The sequence below is a fragment of the Nicotiana tabacum genome, chromosome 3 (assembly GCF_000715075.1).
Source record: "Nicotiana tabacum cultivar K326 chromosome 3, ASM71507v2, whole genome shotgun sequence".
NCBI lineage: Eukaryota > Viridiplantae > Streptophyta > Magnoliopsida > Solanales > Solanaceae > Nicotiana > Nicotiana tabacum.
This window is the reverse complement of record NC_134082.1, coordinates 43,274,649-43,282,524: the sequence shown is the minus strand read 5'-3', so window position 1 is coordinate 43,282,524 and position 7,876 is coordinate 43,274,649.

Here is a 7,876-nt window from a genome sequence, read left to right as displayed (position 1 = left end):
GGGGAATGTTCGATCAGCAGCTCAAAGTGCACGTGGCGGTGAAGATGGCGGGATCAGCCTGCGGGTGATCTTCAAAATGTTGCAGGCTCAGCAGGCAGCAATAGCCCAGCTCCAAAACCAGAATCACCCACCGAGCATCAGTTTCAAGAAAATCAAACGAGAAAATCGTACACAGGGTCAAACCGGTTTCGAGGAAATTAAAGGAGAAGGAATCGGAGACCAATCCTTCTATCATGAAGATGCTCGAAGAACTGACAGAGCGAATCGAGACAAGGGAAAAGAAGATTGAGGAAAACGACAAGAAGGTGGAAACCTATAACTCCAGGGTCGAACAAATCCCGCTGGCACTACCAATATTGAAAGGTCTGGATTCCAAAAAGTTCGTACAAAAACCTTTTCCCCCGAGTGTGGCTCCAAAGCCAATACCAAGGAATCTCAGCATGCCCGATATTCCTAAGTACAATGGGACAACTGATCCAAATGAACACGTCACCTCCTACACGTGTGCTATCAAAGAAAATGACTTGGAAGATGACAAGATCGAATCTGTCTTGCTAAAGAAATTCGGGGAGACTCTATCGAAGGGTGCTATGATATGATATCATAATTTATTACCTAATTCTATTGACTCGATTGTTATGCTTGCAGATTCTTTCTTCAAGGCACACACCGAGGCCATCAAGGTCGAAACCAGGAAGTCGGGCCTTTTCAAGGTAAGGTAGAAGGACAACGAGATGCTCAAAGAATTCGTGTCTCGATTCCAAATGGAACAGATGGACTTGCCATCGGCCGCCGATGATTGGGCTATTCGAGCTTTCACTCTAGGTCTCAACGGTCGAAGTTCAGTGGCTTCACATCAGTTGAAGATGAATTTGATCGAATACCAGATGTCACTTAGGCCGATGTGTACAATCGATATCAGTCGAAGATCAGAGTCGAGGATGATCAACTAGGGGCTTCTTCTGGGTCCGTTTACCCTAGCAGACCCGTCGATAGAATTAATAGGGATATTGATCGAGAAGCAAGGTCAAATATAGATCGATATCAGCCATATAATGGAGACCATAGGAACAACAGATCTGGGCGAAACTCTGTATGAAATGAAAGAAGAAATGATCGAAGTTTAAGCTCACGGGGACTCATGAGCAAGAACATCTTCAATAGATCTATGGGACTCAAAGAGGCACCACGATTGTTAGAGTATAACTTTGATGTTGATGCGGCTGTCATCATTTCGGCTATCGGGTGCATTGATAACTAGGGGTTCTAGTCTATTTTATACTGCTTTTTGCTTGAGTTTTGGATTAAAGTGTATACAAGTAATCTCGAAAGATTACATGCTGTGCTTGTTTGCAGTGTTTGGTCAAAAAGTGACAAAGAAGTCAAAAACCAGCTCAAAAAAGAGTGAAACCTGTACAAGTGCCAAGAATGTCAAAGCACCGCTACAACAGTAAATCCACTGTGACTGCAATAGACCCACTGCGGTCACGGTCCATTTATTACGGTCTGCTGTGGAAAAGATCAGAGAAGATGCAATCCTGGAATTTCAAGCAATGCGGATCATGGTAGCTTCATCGTGGCCGTGGTAGCCTCATCGCGGCTACGATCTATTTGTTGCGGTCTACGGAGAAGAGATTCAGAGAGCCTGAAGTTTGGAAGTTTTCAAGATACCGCAGACCTCTGTTGATTTTATGCGGCAGCAATGAAGCCATTGCGGCCTCGATCCATTTATTGCGGTCCGTGGTGGCTAGATTCAGAGAATAAGATTTGAATCCAAAAATCTTCACCGCTGCCGCAGTCCATTTTTTGCAATCCGCAGTACCTCTTTTAGGGGAATTTTTGTCCAGAAAATCCGACCTTGTATAAATACTTCTTTTTCATATTTTTAGGTCATCTCATCTGTAGCTGAGCACGTGAACGCCGTTTTAAACTATTTTGAGTAATTTTATGGCTAGTTTAACATTGAATCTTCGAATCTTAGCTTGTAATTATATTTTATGGGTTATTCTTCATCTCAATATGTGATTTCTTCTATTATTATGAGTAGCTAGACCCATTAGCTAGGGTTGTAGCTCAACCCTAGTGTGGATATTTGATGAGTCTCTTCTTTTAGGGCTTTTATATTTATGGGTGGTTGATATTTGACCTGATTTTTGTTTTTCATGTTGAATTAGTAGTTGCAAACACTAATTTTTTGCCTTTTTGACTTGGGCTCTTCTTGAGAAAGAGAGCTTGAGTCTAGGAAAATCAGGCCAACAAGGAATTGGGGCGTATTCAAGAGATTGATAGCCCCAATTAAAGGGTTAAACCTAGAGATAGTAATACCCAACTTGAGCCTATATTGCTTGGACAATTTTGACACCTAATTGGTTTTGAGAAAGCTAATTAGGGCAAAGTCACTCAAGCTACCGAGAGGTATAGAGTGAGTAATTTCGTGCATTGGCTATATCGCAATCCTAAACATAACCACTTTGTCTTAGGCTTTAGAACCAGTCAAGTATTCACCTAGGGGAAAGTCACTTCCCTAGTGCCTTTCCATAAGTTAAGAAAACCTGACAAAAAGATATCATACTTAGCTTAATTTCAGCATCATTAGTGATAATCTATATTAGAGAACCATCAACACATGTTTAGAAGTGTAAACAATTGCTTTGCACGTTAGTTCCCTGTGGATTCGATCCCGACCTTCTCGGGTAAAAGCTTCATCGACCGCTCCTGCTAATCTGTAGAGGTGTAGGTTGGACCTGATCACGCATCAAAGAAATCAAGTGGCCTCGACCTTTGCAAATTGATCCAACACAAAGGGATCCCAACCAAATATGTAAATACCATGGCACGCACGCCACGGGACGAAGGACTATCGACAATTGAGGGAAGAAGTAGCCCGGTTGTTCAACAACGGTCATCTTCGAGAATTTCTAAGTGACCGAGCTAAGATTCACTTCAGAATCAGGGACTCAAACAAACAAAATGAACAAGACGAACTCAACACGTCATCTATATGATCATTAGAGGGGTCGACTTCCTCAAACCCGTGATGAAACACACCAAAGTGTCAATCATAAGAGAAAAACGGAATCGGGATTACTTGCCAGAAAGGACTCTATCTTTCAATGACGAGGACAGAGAAGGAATCATGCAACCTCATAATAATGAACAAGTAATTTCTATTCTTATAAATAAAACTAAAGTTGAACGTGTGCTAATTAATCCAGGTAGCTCGTCCAACATCATTCGGTTGAGGGTCGTAGAACAACTCGGCCTACAGGACCAGATCGTACCTGCGGCTCGAGTGCTGAATGGATTTAACATGGCTTTTGAAACTATGAAGGGAGAAATAATGTTGCCGGTAAACATTGCCGGTACTACCCAAAAAACCAAGTTCTATGTAATCAAGGGGGATTTTCGATACAACGTCCCTATTTGGGAGACCATGGATCCACAACATGAGGGTCGTACCTTTGACCTTTCACCAGGTATTAAAATTTCCAACACTAGAGGGGATAAAGACAGTTTACAGGAACAACCTGCCGTGAAGGAGATGTTTTCCATCGATGAAGTAATTCCAATATCAACACTCTCATCGATGAAGGACTCAGGTTCGAAAGCGAAACAGGAAGCCAATAGCAACTATCGATGCCAGCTTTGACCCAATCGGAAAAGCAAGGGATTGACGATGATGATGACTTCGGGTTTCCTCAATCCTTATCGCTCCCGATAATTTCGATGCCACCAAGTAACGGTGGAAGAACTGGAGCAAGTCATTGATAAGTGGGAATTTTGACTACTTATTAGCGCCTTTTAGCTTTCATTTTAGTCCAAACGCGTTTAATTGTATTCCCAAAAATGAAAGAAATATGCTTAATTGCAGGAGTATTGGAATATGAGTTGTTAAGATGAAATCAAACTCAAGAATGAGTGATCTGAACTCAAGGACAAAATCAGGAACAAAAGCTCAAAGTGCGTACCGCAGATTTCCATCTGTGGCCGCAGATTGTGAAGGAAAGTTTATTAGAGTCCAAGTGCAAAGTGCGGCCCACACATGAAATGTGCAGTCGCAGAAGCTGTCAAAGAGCTGAAGTTCAGAGAGTGTTCATTTCAAGGTTTGAAGGAAGTGTGGACCGCACAATTATTGTGCGGTCGCAGAAGTCAGCTAAGCAGTCGTACTCAGAAACGTGCGGTCCGCAAAAGAGCCCTACGCGGCCGCACCAAGAAATGTATGGACCACAAAAACTAAGAAATATAGCTACAGTCCAGAATTGTGCAGCCGCAAAGATCCAGTCCTGTGAAACTGAAGCGAAGTATGGACCACACATGAAATTGTGCGGTAGTAGAACCTCCGAAAGGGCATTTTTGTCCGAAAATTCTAGCTTTGTATCAATAGAATAGTTCACGAAATTAGGTCAAGTTTTGAATATTAAAAGTGTTGTAGCCGTTTCTTTTTACTTCTTTAGGCAATTTTAGCTTATTTTAGTGATTTAACATAGAGTTTTTATGTTTTAATCTTTCAATATGAGTTTTATTATGTTTTTCTTTGTTTTCTTCTATACCCACTATGAGAAGCTAGAATGTTTACTAGGGTTGTGACCCAACTCTAGTGTGTAAACCTTACGGGTGATTAATTTTATGCTTGTTTGTGAATGAGTGTTTGTTATTTAGCTAGTTTTATGCTTCAATTGTGAAATTAATGGTTGCAAACATTGATTTATGCCTGTTTTACTTAGTCTCTTCTTGAGAAAGAGAGATCTAGAAAACAAGGAATTAGGTAAATTGAGAGATTTTCTGCTTCATGAGTTACTTAACAAATAAGTGGTACCAAAAGATTGGACCTTTGATTCAGTCGGAACATTCTTGATTTCTCCCTCTTGCTTCTTCACTCAGGTACCCTTAACACACACATACCCCATATTGGCAAAAGCTCTCGAGTTGTAAGATTTTGTGACAAAGATGAAAGGGTAATTGGAAATAGATGTTATGGGCTTCCAGGAGATGAGTGATTACCATACCATAAGGTAGACTAGTGGGGTCATCAGCACTTTCAACAATAAAGTTTATGACCCAAGAGGACTATTAATTTTAAGCTTGGTCACAAGACAGTAGACAAGAAAAATATCTTGTTTAGAGAAAGTGGAGAATGAACCAGTGCGAGGGAGAAGGGTTGTTTCTACAATGGAGTGAGAACCCGAGTTTCAAATTTAGTATCACTGGAACCTAACTGATTAGGAAGGGAAATAGAGGGAGACTATATTATGCAACACTTTGCTTGATCAAAGGAAAATGCAAAATCTTTAGACCATGTATTTTTGAAAAGCATAGGAAAACCAGAATACTTACACTGAAAAATTAAGTCAAATAGGGCACAAATCTAGAACAATGCACTTTCCTAGAACTAAGTATTCCAACTTGTAAAGCTTGTTAGAATGGAGATTAGCATAAAACATCCTTACCAGGGATTCATAGACTTTAGGAGGCGGTAAAGATAGGAAATTTGACCAACCATAAAATTCGAAAAGCTCTTTTACCTTACAATTGAGGGCTTCCATGTCGTTCAGATCGATCATTCTGCCACGGACAACATGCTTCTCTTTGAGGATAATGAAGGAGTCTCTATTTGGAGTATCCCAAAAATTGAGTCTGACTCTAGAGAGCTTGTGAGGTCTATTTTGGATTTCATAGGGGTAAAAGATTCAGGAGGTTCTTCCATTGTCGCTTTCCAAGGTCTTTCTCGTTCATTCCGTGAGTATGGTCACACGGCTCTGCCTGAGAGGAGGCAAACCCTTCAAAATGATCGGAGCCTAAGTCTACTTGTTCTAGGTGCTGAGAAGAGGGTTTTGCCCTGAACCGAGTACTTTTCTAGTGGAAGCAGAGGGAATTTTTTGAGTGTTTTGCCATTGAAGGATTTTGGAGAAAGGTTTATGAGAGATAGGACTGATTAAGAAGGGGAATGATTGAGAGGGTTAAAAAGAGGAGATTTGACGGTTAAGTACAGAAAAGGAAAAGACATCAGTAAAAGGACATGATGATTGATTTTCTTTTCTAGAGAGTTGTGACTAATTGGAAAAGATAGGGAAAATGGAGGCGCTCAATTAATCAACTATTGCACACAAAAAGAAAACATTAGCCATATAAGAATTAAAATTAACACATAAATCCTAATTTTTTAGATTAAGCAAAACCATGCCAAGTAATTCTCTCAAAGTGCAGAATCTATCCTCAAGCAAGGGCTTTGTAAAAATGTCTGCTAGTTGATCAACAGTGCTAACAAATAACAATTCCATATCTCCATTAATGACATGATCTCGGATAAAATGATGCTTAATATGTATATGCATAGCTCTAGAATGATGTACATGATTCTCTGAAAGCCATATATCACTAGAATTGTCATAAAATATTTGAATAGGTTTAAAATATAATTCATAGTGACTCAGTTGATGAAACATCCAAAGTAATTGTGTACAACACTATCCAATAGCAATGTACTCTGCCTTAGTTGTGGATAACGCAATTGAACCTTGTTTCTTGCTGTTCCGGGATATTAATGCCTTTCCCAGTAATTGGCATGTTCCACTAGTGCTTTTACTATCTTCTTTATCACCTGCAAGATCAACATCTGAAAAACCTTCAAGTTTAAAATTGTTAGATCGTGGATACCATAGTCCATAAGAACTAGTTCCGATAAGATAACGAATTATGAACTTCACGGTTGTCAGATGCGGTTCCGTAGGAGTTGACTGAAATTGGCACATTTATACTTACTGAATATGATATCTAGTCGACTAGCAGCTAGATAAAGTAAGGAGCCAATTATCCCATGATATTTTGTTTCATCCACTGAATTTCCCTTCTCGTCTTTGTCAAGACTTGTTGATGGACTCAGTGGTGTACCAATTGCTTTGACATTACCAATGCCTAATTTTTGAATCAATTCCTTTGTGTACTTGGTCTGAAAGATGAAAGTTCCCTCTTCAAATTGTTGAATTTGAAGTCCAAGGAAAAACGTGAGTTCTCCCATCATACTAATTTTGAACTCTCTCTGCATGAGATTAGAAAATTCCTTGCACAAGAGAGAGTTAGCACTTCCAAAAATAATATCATCAATATAGACTTGGATAATAAGATTACCTCCTGATGAACTTTTGATAAATAATGTAATATCTACTTTACCTTTTGTAAAACTATGATCAAGTAGAAATGAGCTAAGCCTTTCGTACCAGGCTCGAGGAGCTTGTTTGAGTCCATACAGGGGTTTAGTCAACTTATACACATGGTAAGGGAATTGAGAGTTTTCAAAACCATGAGGTTATTTTACACATACCTCCCCATCAATAAATCCATTTAAGAAAGAACTTTTAACATCAACATGAAAAAGTTTAAAACCTTTAAAGGATGCATATGCAAGAAGAATACGTATTGATTCTAACTGTGCTATTGGAGCATATGTTTCATCATAGTCGGGTCCTTCCTACTATGAATAGCCTTGAGCTACTAATCTGGATTTGTTTCTGACTACCTTTCTATCCTCATTCAACTTGTTTCTGAACACCCATTTGGTTCCAACGATAGTAGCATTTGCTGTCTTATGTAATAATTCCCAAACTTGATTCTTGTTGAATTGATCTAGTTCATCCTAGGTAGCTTGTTCCCAGCTGGAGTATTTTAAGGCTTCATCAACTTTTTTTGGTTCGATTTGAGAGATAAGTGCAGTATTTGCCTTTTTCTTGAGAGTTCTCCTAGTTTTGCATTCCTTCGCTATAGGAGTAGTTGACTCTTTTTGTGGTTCACTATGGTTGCTAACAAGTTCACTAGTCGACTTTTTGACTATGTTTGTACTGTTAGTCGACTTTTGTGACTTGTTTGTCTATGATGCTTATTG